This window comes from Hipposideros armiger, unplaced genomic scaffold (genome assembly GCF_001890085.2).
Source record: "Hipposideros armiger isolate ML-2016 unplaced genomic scaffold, ASM189008v1 scaffold_927, whole genome shotgun sequence".
In the NCBI taxonomy this organism is placed as follows: domain Eukaryota; kingdom Metazoa; phylum Chordata; class Mammalia; order Chiroptera; family Hipposideridae; genus Hipposideros; species Hipposideros armiger.
The window spans coordinates 376,073-391,834 of NW_017732277.1; positions in this window are offsets into that span (position 1 = coordinate 376,073).

Sequence of the window (15,762 nt, forward strand, 5' to 3'; positions counted from 1 at the left end):
GGAAGAATCACTAAGGTGAGATTAAAAGAGAAAAAAATGACACCTTGATTCATTCTCCCCTCAAATTTTGCCAGCGCTTAGAACTCTCCACTGGCTCATGGAGGAAGAAAAAGAAATTGATATTTGTGAATGATTACTACATGCTAGACATTTTATAGAGAGTGATTATTTACTCTTGACAACATCTATAAGACAGGTATGATTACGCCATTTTACAGATGAGGAATGTGAGGTTTAGAGCAGTAAAATATCTCATCTAAGGTCACCTAACAACGTCATAGAAAGAACATGGATTTTGAAGTCAGATCTCACTGGAGATTAATTTTGCTGCAAGATTTCATTCTTCACAGCAGATTCATAACCTGGTGGTGGGGTGGGGTCAGTTCACCAGAAACAGTGAATAGCATTTTACATGTGGGGGGGAGTATGGCTTTCATCTGACTTTTAAGGGAGTCTGTGACTTCCTTTAAATGTTGTGACTATACAGAAAAATCCCCCTGCCGTGAATTAAATTTTATTGTCTGAATGTCAGCTCCCTTGATTTTTACCAAATTAATAAGTTTCCAACTTAAGGCATTCAATCATCAGGGGCTTTTCTTTTTGTCTCTATTGGGAGTAGGTATGGCTTGAGTCCATCCTGTATACTTCCTTCCTGCTCAATGTGTAAATATCCTTTGCTATTTTCCTGTTCACAATTGAATGTAATAATAACTTGGCATACCTCTGCAAGCCTTGTCTATTTATTTTTTCCTACATAAAGCCTATATAATGATTTGTGAGAACTAAACACAGGCAACTCCATTTAGATAGGCCTTAAAAATAGTCTCTTTCTCAAAGTCGCTCCAATTTAATTTGGGAAAGTTTGGTTCAGAAATGTTCCGTGGACTGTAAAAGTGGAACTACATGTGTGATCCTTTTCTTTGAAAGAAAATAGTGAAATTGCTAAAACAAATTCTTTTTCTTTCTTTCTTTTTTTTTTTAACATATATACCTCCCTCCCTATTTTCAAAAACTTCTCATACATGGTTTACAGACTCATTCATTCCTTTAACAAACAATTATTGTACCCACGCCAATCATGTGCTGGACACTGTGTTTGACTGGGATAAAAAGATGAATAAGACATAATCCCTTGCCCTCGGTAACGGAAATGTAAATATATTATCAGAATTAATGGCATAAGTGTTAACAGAAGTATTTCAGGGTGCTGTGAAAACAAGGAAGGAAGATGATAAATTTTTTGTGTTCTACACATGTGAATGTTTGACCTTGTTTTATCCCCTATTTTCATGAATCATTTTATGATTTTTAGATGGCAAGATTTTTAGAAAATAGAAAATCTTGTCAATTGTATTTGCTCAGATAACAACTTGCCCCAAACCACATCATCCTGACCCACAGCTCTTGGGTGAGGAGCATTGTTTGGTAAAGACAGCAAGACTGGAAATGAGGACAATCAGGATTTTGTTCAGGGTTCTACCAAGTAATTTCCTCAACTTGGGCAAGCCAATTCATCTCGTTAGGCCTCACTTTCTACATCTATAGCATGCTTGCAAAAGATTCTGAATCCTTACGTGTCTTTCTCCAAAGTTCCATGATTCTAACATTTTCTTTGGCAGGGAGATAGGAAAAAACACTCAACTATGACCCAAAAGACTGTATTTGAAATTGCAAAGTTGGGTTAATTTCAGCAAATAAAGAATCTTGACCCAATGAATAAATGGATGGATAAATGAGTGAATGAACTGTTTCTTCCATATTGTGGCTAAGATGCATCTGGCTTTGCTTCTGGCTCTGATTCCACACGTTCTGTGAGACCTTTTACGCACATACATGAATTTCTTGAGTGCCTACTTGGTGCCAGGCACCATGCTTAGGGTTGATGGTAGAAAATTCAGGATGTCTAGCATTAAGTAACATCAGTGTCCTCAATCACTCTGCCTACCTAAAAATCCACCACACATTTCCAAAATACCCTCAAGGGTCATACTGTCCTGTTGAGAAGCACTGGCCTCACATGATGGGGGCTTCATCGTATGGGCTATGGGAGCCACTGAGTGACTTTAAACAGGGCAGTGGCATGATACGTGATATGTGTATTCGACAGCACTTAGATTTCTGAAGAGAATGGATTGAAGACCAACATCAGAGGCTCAGGAAGCTAATGTGACAATCCAGGTACCAGACAACATGGATCTGCACTGCACAAAGGTAGCTGCAGCGATGATGGGGAGGAAGAGAACAGTTAGTAAGGGAAAAACAGAGGGAATAATCAAGAGCTTGGATGCTAGAGCCTGACAGTTTTGTGATCTTGGACCGTAGGACCATGGGCAAGTTGTATAGCCTCACTGTGTTGCCTCATCTTTAAAATAGGAGGTAACTGGGGCTGGCCCAGAGGCTCAGTTGGTGAAGAGCGTGAGTTCTGAACAACAGGGTCAATGGTTCGATTCCCACATGGGCCAGTGAGCTGCACCCGAGCTGAGCTGCCGCTGAGCTGTCAACAGATGGCAGAATGGCTCAGCTGGTAAGACCATGTGCTCCTAACAACAAGGTTGCTGGTTGGACTCCCACATGGGATGGTGGGCTACGCCCACCCGCAACTAAGATTGAACACGGAACCTTGAGCTGAGCGGCTTTGAGCTGCCGATGGGTGGCCAGATGGTGACTGTACGTGGAGCTGAGCTAGCTGTGCCCTCCACAACTAAGATTGAAGGACAACTTGGCTGTTCCCCTTTCCCAATTCCCCAACACTGTTCCCCTCCCCCAACTCCCCAATAAAAACCTTTAAAAATAAAAATAAATAAATAAATAAATAAAATAAAACAGGAGGTACCAATATCTACCTCGCAGACATATTTTAACCATTTAAATAAAATTTCCATGAAAGTTGGGACTTGTCTCTTTCTCACCCTTGTATCCCTAATGCCTGCCACCGTGGCTGGTGTCTATAGTAAGTGCTTGATAAATTAATGAATGATGGAAAAGTGAATGAGTATTCGCTGAATGAATGAGACAAAAATGAAAACCATGTAACAAAACGTGGCCATTGTTGTTCTAGACACCCCTACTGAAATTTCTGTACTTCCCAAGACTGGCGCCTTCCTAAGTGTTGTGTAACCCCAGGCTACCGATCTATAGGGTCCCCCTGTCCTTGCACTCTTATTCTCCAGGGCTCTGTCTCTCAGGTGGCATTTCCATCTGTATCTGCTCTACTGGTTAGGATCCAGCTTGCAAACGAGATGTGGCAGATACTGGCTAGATGCACACCCAAGATATTTTTCTTCCGCATATACAGCTAGACTCTATCTCTTAGACTCCAGGCATTTCGGTGGGGTTTGGACCAATAGAATGAGCCAGAACTGAAGAACACTATTTCCAGGCCTGGTCCCTAACTCTCATGGGACCCTCCACTGAGGATCCTAGGGAATACTGAGGAGAACTTCAAAGACGGCAGGGCTACAAACAAGATGGAAGGACCTGGGATATCCTGTCACTGCTTGGAGGAAAGCCACATGAATTCCGTAGACTGCTACAGGAGTGAGAAAGCAGCTTTTATTGTGTTAAGTCACTGAAGTTTTGGGATTGTTTGTTATTATAATTAAGCAACACAGACTATTATACAAGTGACTCTGCCTCAGGTTATCTTTAGCAGAAAAGAAATTGATGGGAGAGATATTGGGTAGCTAACAGAAAGTACAGGAAGGCTGAAGGTGCCAGCTTGGAAAACAGACGGAAACCAAGGGAGTGTAGGAAGTAAGAAACACCCCAAAGTAAGCCACAGGCAAGACGAGTCGATCGTTGCTGTGGCTGCTGCTGGGAGGGGCTCTCGACGCTGGCCACTGGGAGGGACATCATTTCTAAAGTGTTCCAATTTCAAGTCATGCTAGGAAGTAGGAGTCCAAGCTCTGGCTTCCAAGTGTCACGGAGGGTGAGGTTTGGGCCATTTGGTTTGCTCAGACCCAGTTTCTCAGCCTCAACACTATTGACACTTGGGGCCAGATCACTCTTCGTGGTGGGGGCCGTCCTGAGCATTGCAGGGCGTGTAGCAGTGTCCCTGGTCTCTACCCACTAGATGCCAGTAGTATCCCTCCCTCCAGCTGTGACACCAAAAATGTCTCCTGATTGCCAAATCTCCCCTGGAGGGATGGGGCAAAATTGCTCCCAGTTGAAAACCACTGTCATAGGGGAAAGGCTCCCACCAAGCTGCATATGTCATAGATTTCCACACAGAGGAAGCAGCTGGGCATGTGCTAATTGGCATCATCAGAGTGTATTGCATTGCCTTACAGCAGGCACCGGCAGTGCCCACCCACACTTGGCATCTCCACGTCCATGCAGCGCCACTTCAGTCGCTCACATGATGGCTTCTTTGGCTGCTGGAGCCTGCAACACCCATGCAGAGCAGATCAGAAGTGCCCAGGAGGGCCGGCCGAGTGGTGCGGTGGTTAAGAACTGGCTTGGGACGCCAGAGGGCCCCGGTTCGGATCCCACATATGAGGGCCAGTGACACTGCCCTCCACAGCTAAGATGCTGAACAACAGCTCAACCTGGAGCTGGGCTGCCGTGAGTCGCCGGCGATGGTGTAGGCTGCAGCCCCTGCTGCAGTGGGTTGCCATGGGCTACCGTGTGTAGCCAGCAGCCAGCGTGAGTGGCCAGCAGCCGCTGTGAGTGGCCGTCCAGAAGCCGGCGACTGATCTGCCTTGCCTGGGAAGAGTGCAATGATGGTGCCAACTTGGGCCAGTGAAGCAACGTCCTCCACAGCTGGACTGAAGAACAAAAGGACAGCAACTTGTCTGTTCCTCTTACCCCAATTCTCCAATAAAAATCTTAAAAAAAAAAAAGAAGTGCTCAGGAACTACATGCCACCTTGCAGCAGCCAATGACTAAGGAGATCTGGTAAATAAACACACCAGCCTCCTCCTGCCTGGGTAACACAGTGGGGTAGCCCTAGCTGCTGGGTGCTCCTGGGTTTAACCTCCAGACGCCCACCCACAGTGGGAACTCACCTAATACACACTTTTTATGGCTTCCTTCCCTTCTACCTACCCTCTTGCTAACCACGGTTTCCTGGAATCACCTTGAAATACATTATTGTCATTCTTTTTTATGTCTCAGGGGCTGGTTCTGAGAGGCAGGGGCTTCTGAGAAGAACAAGGCTAACGAGTAAGAAGGGAACAAATGTTCAGGGACTAGGTGGCCCCGGATATATCTATATCTGAAGCTATACGAAGATCCATAGCTACATAGCTATCTCTGTGTATCTCTCTATATAGATATCTGTTAAGACAGAGGGGTGTAATGGTGGCACTAAATCTTCTATGTTGAGATTTGGACCTCTGGTATAATTTGATTTAACAAGTATAATTTAGCTTGAGACTTTTTGAAAGCTTTTCGTTCTTGCTTCCTTTCCACCAGGCCTTACAATTTTTGCTTGCTGTACATTTACTATGCATACCAGTTTCAATGTTTCTATTAATATTTACTTCGGCCCATGCTGGCCCTGTGACTCGGGAGAGGTTTTGCATCTGTATGGGATCCACTCCTGGCTCCAGCTTAAATCTACATAACATATGCAGAGGTTGTGATAACCAGTTGAACCTGCACCTTCCCCACCCCAATGCAGAACATAATAGAAGATTCCATTACAGGCCGAAGCAATTTACATCCTGGTTAGAAAATGTAAAACTTGAGAAGAAACAAAGACTCCGGGCAGTCGTCTCCAGCAGACTCTGCGCAGCCGGCCCTCCTCTTACTTTAATAAATCTTCCTTCTGTGTTTCCACCTGACTCGTGAATTCCTTCGTGACCTGCGAGCGAGTAGCCACAACAGTATCTATATATCTAGATACATAAATAACCCTATCTCTATCACTGTATCCATAATTATATCGCTATCTCTATAACTAAATCCATGTCTGTCTGTATCTATACATCTCTAACTATGTTTCTATTGCTATCATTATATCTATATCTGCATATGTATAATTCTATCTACATATCCATATCTATCTCTATCATTCTACCTTGCAACTATAACTATATATCATATCTATATCTATGTCTATGACTCTATCTCTAGCACTATATCTATATACAACATCTCTATTGACATCTCTATTTTGAAATCTACATCTATAAATCTATGTCTCTGTTTCTCCATCACCATATCTATATCTATCACTATCATTCTCTATCTCGTTACTTTTATGAACCTTCTGTCCCTTTGAATCCTGGATCTACTTGCTGCCCTCCATCTCCATGGGAGTCCCTGGATCCTTCTAATATACTTACTTTGAACTTGAGCTACTTCCAATGAGTTTGTTTCCTATATCCAGAGGAGTCCTGACTAGCACTGCCCATTCCGTCTCCTACCTTTTGCAGTCCGGCCAGACTGCACTGACCATTTCAAGTAAAGAAAAGAAGAGGTCCATTCATAGCAAACCGAGAACGTGAAGATAGGAGACATACTTGTGAGCATGTGGTCCAGGCCTCCTATTTTACAGAAATGAAGGCAGGCGCGGAGACGTCTCAGCTTCCACCTGGAGTCAGCCTTAATTAGGGGTAGTAAGATAACGGAAACAGGGATAGAATGATGGTGCCTGATCAGTGTTCTTCCTGCCACCCAGGTTATGCTCATCAGGAAAATGAAATGCACCAAAGAATCAAAAGACACGGTGTCATCAATTGAACTTTTAAAATTGATCGTAGCACATACTATCAGGGTGTCACCCATATCTTTTTGGCATTTTCCACCACAGTAGTTGCTCTGTATCCACAGGTGATAGGATCCAAGACCCCCAGTAGATGACTGAAACAACTGATAGTACCAAATCCTACATACACTGTGTGTATATACACACTGGCAATAAAGTTTAATTTATAAATTAGGTACAGTAAGAGATTAACAACAGTAACTAATAATAAAATACAACAATTGTAACAGTATACTGTAATAAAAGTTATGGAATGAGGTCACTCTCTCTCTTTCAAAATCTTATTCTACTGTATACACATTTTCACTGAAAGGAGGCACTTTATGGCTTCTCTTCGGCATATCCAAATTGCCAGCATCATTAACTTCTCTTGCACCTTGGAGCCACTGTGAAGTAAAATGAGGGTGACTTGAACACAGGCACTGAGATACTGTGACAGTGGATCTGATAACTGAGTAGCTACTAAGTGACTAACTGGCCAGGAGTGTCTACAGCGTGGAGACGCTGTGCACAGGGATGGTTCAGAACGTACTGGGTGGGACCAGAAGACGGTGCAAGGTTTCATCACACTACTCAGAATGGTGTGCAATTTAAAACTAATGAATTGTCCCTGAAACTAATAAAAAAAAGTTATTCAAAAACAACCCCTAATGAATTGTTTATTTCTGGAATTTTCCATTTCAGATTTTCAGACCGCCGTTCACTGCAGCTCACTGAAACTGTGGGAAGCAAAACTGAGGATAAGCTGTTACTACTGTAATCGCCAAAGCCTGCTTACCGTGAACACCTGCAACTCTTTGAGGGATTTTAGCCACTGATGGTAGCCCTCAACCAACGGTGGGCAGCGGTTTGGTGACGACTCAACATGCCGGCCATCTCGCCTTATGAGAACTCTGAGGGGCTCTACACACTCCCCCAGGGTTCCCCAGTGGGATTGAGCTCCAGATGCCTAGAGTGGAACTGGCTTGATAACGCACTCTTTTTTCACTTCCAGTCTCACTTGCCCTTTCCTTTGCCAATATTTCCTGGGATTGTATTCCAAATAACCTACTGGCATGCCCCTCCTGGGCTCTGGGGAAACCCCAAATAAAACACCTATATATTCTGGTAGAAACAATTTCCATCTGAACTTTGAATCACATCTTATAGCAGATTTGGACAGGGAATCCCCTTTTAAGTCCATTTAACATGAATTTTATTGTACGTGTGAGCTCTGAAGTTCCCCATGGCCAGTTTGCAAACAGAGCAGTGGGGTACTCTTTAGGTGGATAAATGGTTGTTTCAGCATGATGTATCCATTTATCTTCGTCTGACTATAATGAAGGGGATAAAACCTATAAGTCTAATCCTAAAGTCATTGCTTGGCCCCAGGTCTTTAATTCTACTGAACTTGTAAACGTGGTGTTTTTTGTATAGCGTAAAATTTGTATGGTGTGAAAGTGAAGAAAACACATCTTTTGAATTTTGTTCCCAGTACAACAAAGCACACCATAAATTCCCTAAGTGACAGATTTATCGTGTAGGTAAATTCTAGTATTTCCTTCTTTTGTCAAACTCATGGTACTGCTTGGATGTCAGGAACAAGAATTTATGTAACTGGAAGTCTATGATAGAAACACAATATACTTATTATATATTTGCTAGATAGCTATCTTTGCTAAACAGAAAAAGAATATGTAATGGTATTTTGTTGATGTTAAATAATCTTCAGATTATGAACATAAGATAACCCATGTTTGCTACTGGGCTCCATTAAGATAAATTAATTACTAAAACATTTTAGATGATTGTATATATTCAAGAATTAACAATATAACATAGGTCTTCTGGTAATACTTGACTGTAAGTGAAGTTTACTGTTAAAAAGTTGATTTTCTTTGCTCTTTCATTCAACATAGGCTTACCCAGCACCTATCTATGAGACAGAGCACAGAACACGAGAAAATTCCTCTCTAAGAGAATTTCCTTATAATGAAGGAAAACAGACAAGAAACAAGTAGATAAATATATAAGCAGTATAACTTATGCTTTTAGTTATAGAAAGATTGTTTTTAGTAAGTTGATCATCCTGTTATATACATAGGCCCTTTTCTTAATTTGGCTTTAGAATCACAGAAAAACAATAAAATTGGAGATTTTAGTGAAGTCATTGGCCCAAGTTTGGATTTACACATCATTTAGTTAAACCACACTTGCTTTTTAAAACATATCTTTCAGGGGCAGCCAGTTAGCTCAGTAGGTTAGAGTGCAGTGCTCATAACACCAAGGTTGCCGGTTCGATCCCCACATGGGCCACTGAGTTGTGCCCTCCACAACTAGATTGAAACAACCACTTGACTTAAAGCTGATGGGTCCTGGGAAAACATACTATTTCCCAATTTTAAAAAAATGTTAAAAAAACACCAAACATATCTTTCAAAGCAACATTTTTAAAAAGATTTTTTTTCAAATAGCAAAACATTTTTTTGGATAAATGGGGAGGGTGTTAATTATAGTGTGTGTGCCTTGCAAGTGTGACATTGGAGCTCATGCGAAACAGCTGTAGAAAGCTTAATATTACTAAATTCTGATGATCAAGGAATCATTCAACATCAGGAATTGCAGAAAAATAATACCAGTACAAACTTCAGCAATAAAGCAGTACCACATCTCCTTCTCAAAGGAGGGAAAACGCCTCGATCATAGTTGTGCTACATTGTTGAGTTCTGCTTCCAGTTGGGGAGCTAATAGGAAGAATCTCCTATTCTCTATTGCTCTGAAGGAATTGAACAAGAGATCTGACCCAGACCTGCCAATGGGTGTCCCTGATGTCAACAATATTACTGAAGTGCAGTGTAGCTCTGACCTCATCACCCTGGATATTGCATGATTTATTTTCCTGTCATGAGAGAGTCCCAAGCATGCATTTGTGAGATTAAATATAGCTGGATTTCTAAGACTCAGAAATCAAGTGATCTATCTAAAACTACAACTAATTCTTGGTAAAGGTGAATCACTGGATGGCAGTATTTCCAATATGAGACATTTAGAAAGTTTGTATTCTTATTAGTGGAGGTGCAAATAGATAGGAGACAGCACCTTTGAAAGAGGTGGGTCAAAGCCTGCCACCCATGGTTTATTCTCTTCTGGTGCCTTTCCCTTTCTGTCCCACTCAGATTGATTCCAGGGCAACTGAGAACTCTGGTTTCAATTCTTACTCATAAAGGCATGGGCATAAGAAATGGTAAATTATAAGACAAGTTTCAGAAAACAAATTTCTAAAGAAGTAGATCCCTGGAATATTATTCTGTCATAAGAAAAGATGAAATAGTGCCATTTGCAACAACATGGATGGATCTTGAGATTATAATGCTAAGTGAAATAAATCAGACAGAAAAAGTAGAGAACCATATGATTTCACTGATATGTGGTATATAAAACTGAAAGCAACAAAGGAATAAGACAAAGAAATAAAGAAACAAAAATTTATTGACACAGACAATAGTTTAGTGGTTACCAGAGGGTAAGGGGGGAGGGGGTGATAGAAGAGGGTAAAGGGGGTCAAATATATGGTGATGGAAGGAAAACTGACTCTGGGTGGTGAGCACACAATGTGATATATAGATGATGTATTACAGAATTGTACACCTGAAATCTATGTAATTTTGCTAACACCGGTCACCCCAATAAACTTTAATTAAAAACAAAAAAGAAGAAGCAGTAGATCCCATTTGAGCTGGTATCTTCCATCTTTATTTTGTTTTGACTTTATTTTATGACTAAATTTCAGAGATGGATGGGACCTTGTGAATGACCTGGGTCATTTTCACAATTACTGGACTGAGGTGAAAGCCCCACGTCTTACTAGCTAATTTTTTCTTATTTTCCTCAGCTTGTGAAATAGGAAGAAGCGACCTACTAGAGTCATTGTGAACTTAAATGAGTTCATACAGACCCAGCCCTTAGAATGGTGCTGGGTACAAGGTAAGCACCCACTAAGTGTTAGATGTCAGTGGGGTTGGAATTGATTTTTAAGTGATGTGTCCAAAGCCCGTGGCTAAAGAGTGGAAAGCAGAGTTTCAGATCTCTACTCTGTAATACCATACTATGACCCACCTTCAAAACTAACACTGGTTTTGGAGTTTGGGGTCAAATAGAAGTTAATCTCTCAGTTACATTGTTGATTAGCATACCAAAGAGGCATGCATTTTGGAAGACCTAATTTTTCTGCATAATGACAAATAGAAAGCCACTGCGTATTGCAAGAATTCCGCTAACGCTTTCTAACATAAAAAGCTTATTAAAAAGACATCCTGTTGGGCCTCTTGTTTTCTATAATAAACCCACTAAGGTGGTTTTTTTTTTCTTTCAGCTATGTAAGATCCCCAACACTCACAACTACGCCAATGGTAAAAATCAGTCAAAAAATATTGTGGCAGTGGGCCCTAGACAAAGGCCTTCCCAGACCATGTGGTCACTAAAGGTTTTGCGCGGGCTTCAGACAAAGACATTCCTGGACTGTATGGTCAGCAAGACTTCCGCGTTTAACATTTCCAAATTCCTACCTCACCCGGGAGCCAGTCAGGAACTGGCACAAGGTCGCATGTCCTAATAAGGAACCTTAGCTGCTAACCCAGAAACCTCAGGGTATATAGCCCCGAGTCCCGCCCGGGTCGGGGCTCAGCCTCTGGATGTGAATCCGCTGAGCCAGTGCCGGCATTAGTAAAAGTTGCCTCCCATGCCTTGGTGTCCTGTTTCTTTATTTGGGTTCCCCGCAACAATATGTTTTATTGTATGGTGGTATACAGAAACACTCCTTCAATGAAAAGACATGCACTGTTTAGATCGTACCCTTCCTGGTTTTCTGATTCTGGCCTTTCATTGTCTTTGAGCTATTTTACTGCAAGCTGTAGATGACTGCTAACAATGCAAAATCATTTATATCTATAGACAAGTACATGCTGACCCTTAGAGGTTTGAGTGACTTCCCTCCCCCATGGAGGAAGAGGCCATGTGCAAGTTCATTTCAAAATTCTTGATCTATATGTGTATCTGTTCTTTGGTTTCTCCTTTGAATTACTTGTAATAGCTTACTACAAAAGTTCCCACAGTAATGAGTTAAATAAAATCTTTAACATACGTTCATCTTATGTCTTCGTGAGTCATGATTTTGCCTTTTTTGAAAATTATCCTTTAACAGTGAAAAAAAATCAGAGCTATCAGATATAAATATATAGTTTAAATATTTGAAAAATATAAGTACATATAGTACAAAATATATTTTTTAAATATGAGTTTTATTTGGGGGGCACTGGTTTAATAACTAAAACATCCCAGTTACTGTTACTTCCATCAACTTGGATTCCCAAACCAGTTTGTCTCTTTTTTTTTTTTTGGTCACAACTTATTTCCATTTATCTCCAATAGAGTTCTTAAATTTGAACAAAACAGGTATCTCCCCCACTCAAATGTATTCAAATAGAAGTACTGAAATTTAATTAAAAAATCAATATATCAGGACCACCCATGTTGACAGGGAGGGCTATTAAACAATTAAATGGCAATGATGAGGGTAAGCTGATTTCTCATCAGAGAAGCCAAAAATGACTAACATGATACATGTGGCTAGCAATTCTTCTTCTTCCTTTTTTACTAGATCACGGACTTATTATGAAAGGATGTAACTGAGGAACAGCCAGATGGAAGAGCTGCATGGGGCCAGGTCTGGGGAAGGGGTGTGGAGACTGTGCCAGCGCACCACTCTCCCCGAATCTCCATGTGTTCGCCAACCCCGAAGTTCTCCAAACCCTGTTCTTTTCGGTTCTATGGAGGCCTCATAACATAAGCATGATTGATTAACAATCATTGGCCACTACTGACTGAGTCCATCTCCAGCCCCTCTCCCCTCCAGGAGGTGGAGGCCAGGTGGTGGGATGCAAATTTCCAACCCTCTAATCGCATGGTTGGTTCTCCAGGCAACCAGCCCCTATTCTTTGGGACTTTCCAAAAGTCACCTTATTAACATAAGAAGACACCTTTACCACTCTCATCACTTAAGAAATTCCAAGGTTTTAGGAACTCGGTGCCAGTAAAGAGGACGAAGACCAAATATGTTTTTCTTATTACAACTTCCAATATCTCACTGAGGTTGGCTGTTAGTTGGCACTTATCATTAAGCGCACAGTGGGATTTTTCTTATAGGAGAGAAGTATCTTTTGATAGCACCACTAATTAGCTATGTGACCTTGAACAAGTTACTTAAATTCCTTGTGCTTCTGTTTCAACTTTAAAACAGGGAAAATTTTGTATCTACCCAATGGAGCTGCTGTGGGATTAAAACTTTTATTTATGAGAAGTGCTAATAACAGAATTTGGCACAGAGTGAGTGACTTGTAAGTATACTAGCAATTATTCTTACTACTCCAATGAGATTCTTTTCCAATGCCACCAAGCAATTAAACTCAGTTCTCTGCACACAATAACTGGGTGACCCACTAATTTAACTCATTTCTGACACCATCTACATGGAGATAGTGTCAGATCCCACAGGTTAAGGGCTCAGTCCTATAAGACTGTCCCCTCCCCCTTTCAGATGCCAGTTATAAGTCCAGGTTGTCAGCTGTGCTTCTGACCAACCGGCTATTGATCAGAGGTCCCAATAACCCCCTCCTTAGATTTGATTAATTTGCTAGAACAGCTCTCAGAACTCAGAGAAACATTTTACTTACTAGATCACTGGTTTATTATAAAAGGATATAACTCAGGAACAGTGAGATGGAGGCGATGCACAGGGCCAGGCATGTGGGAAGGGGTGCGGAACTTCCACACAATCTCTGAGCTCGCCACTCCCCAGATCTCCATGTGTTTACACAGAAGCTCTCTGAACCCCATCCTTTTGGGGTTTTATGAAGGCTCTATTACACAGGCATGATTGATTACATCACTGGCCACTGATGACTGACCTTATTCTTCAGCCCTTCTTCCCTGTCTGGAGGTCAGGGCATGAGTTCAAGCTCCAATCCTCTAATCACCTGGTTGAGAACCCTGGCAACCAACCCACATCCTCAGACTCTTTCTAAAAGTCACCCCATTAACATAACAAAAGACAACTTTGTAGCTCTCATCACTTAGGAAATTTCAAGGGTTTCAGGATCTCTGTACCAAGAACTGGGCTGAAGACCAAATACATGTTTCTTATTATAAATCACAATATCACACTACCATTATATCCTTGTGGACAAAGTCAAGGCAATTTTGTAGGTAATTTAGACCAAGAGTACTTTTTTTGGAGGTTGGTGGGGAGGGCTTGGGTTTGATTACATAGGGTGACCAACTCATCCCAGTTTCCCTAGGACTTTTCGGTTTAACACTGAAAGTCCTCAGTTCAGGGCCAACTGAGATGGTTGATCGTCCTAAGTTTGAATTACCGAAAAAGGCTAACTATATTGGATAAAATCATAGTAAGCTTTCTGTTATCTTCATATTATAGTAGAAAAAAACATGGGCTTTGGAATTCGACTTGGGCTCAAATTCTGGCCCCACATCTTACCAGCTGTGTGGCCTTAGTAAAATTACTTACCCTCTCGGGTGCCTAGGTTAATGTGGATAACAGTACTTGACTCTCAAGATGGTTGTGATAATTAACGTATGTACTCCAAAGATGTTCATGCCTAGGCAAGCCTGCCATGCCCATGGCTCATGGAAAACGCTGCTGGTTCTGGGGTGGGTGGTGCGGGGAGCTGTGAGATGGCTAACAATATTAATGAGGATAACAATAACAATACAACAACCACCAGCAGCAGCAGCTCCCGTTTGTGGAGTACTGTGGGCTGGGTACTGGTCCAAGTCCTTTTCCTGAATTAATTGATTTAATCCTCATTCCTCACAGCAACCCTAAGAGGTAGATACTGGTGTTAACCCCACTTTGCACATGAAGAATCTGAGGCACAAAGAGGTTATGTGACTTGCCCAAGGTTGCACTGCTAATAAATAGCAGAGCCAGGGTTCCGATCATGAAACTGGGGCCAGGTAAATCAGAGGGACCTCTGGGGCGTCTAACAGGCAGCTAGAGATGAAAGCTGTAGACTCACAAGAAAGATCAGAGCTAGGAATCATAATATGAGAGTGGCTTTCACTGACCAACCACATCTAGGAGGGCAGGAGAGGAAAAGGACTAGTGAAGAAGACTGAACAGAAAAGCTCAAGGACAGGAAGAACATAAAAATGAAAGGGAAACTTTCCAGAAAGTGGTCAACCGTGTCAACAAATTCAGCGAGATCAAGGATGGTGAAAAAAGGCCATTGGACTTGGCAGGCGGGCCCCCGGACGCTTTCTAGTGCAGTTCTGGGGGACTCGGGGAGAGGAATCCATCTTATGGGCAGGTTCTGGCGGGTCCTCCATGAAAACCACATGGCAAACTTTACCAGAACGATGAGTAAAACCCTAGGATGTCTCTCCAGACATTCTGCTTAATTCAGTCAGAGCTGGATCCCCAGCTTCCAGGCATCAGTGCTTTTCCTGGAAGCCCCTCTAGTGATTCTAATGTACTACTGTGCCACTAAGTAAGAGCAGTGGGTCAGGAAGAAGTGAAGGAAAAGTGCAAGTAACTCTGTGAAGAAGTTTAAAGGAAAAAGAAAGACACCTTGATAGATGACAACAGCAAGTATTCACTAGGAGCTCACTATGGGCCAAGCTCTCTGTAACCCCCTGGCATACACTTCGGCATCTGATCATCAGAACAGCCTATGACAACGAATATCGCCCAACGACACAATGCTGAAGGAGGGGTCTGCTTTCCACGGTTGTGCTCAGACCCCGCCTTCTGGTGATGGAGATTATTCTGGAGAGGTTCTGTTTATCTCCCGTGGGCTCAGCTCGGCTGCTTGTTGTGCATCAGGAAAGATGAACAGGGGCCAGCCAAGTGGCGCGATGGTTAAGAGGTGGCTTGGGACGCCAGAGGGCCCCGGTTTGGATCCCACCTATGAGGGCCAGTGACACTGCCCTCCACAGCTAAGATGCTGAACAACAGCTCGACCTGGAGCTGGGCTGCCGTGGGTCGCCGGCGACGGCGT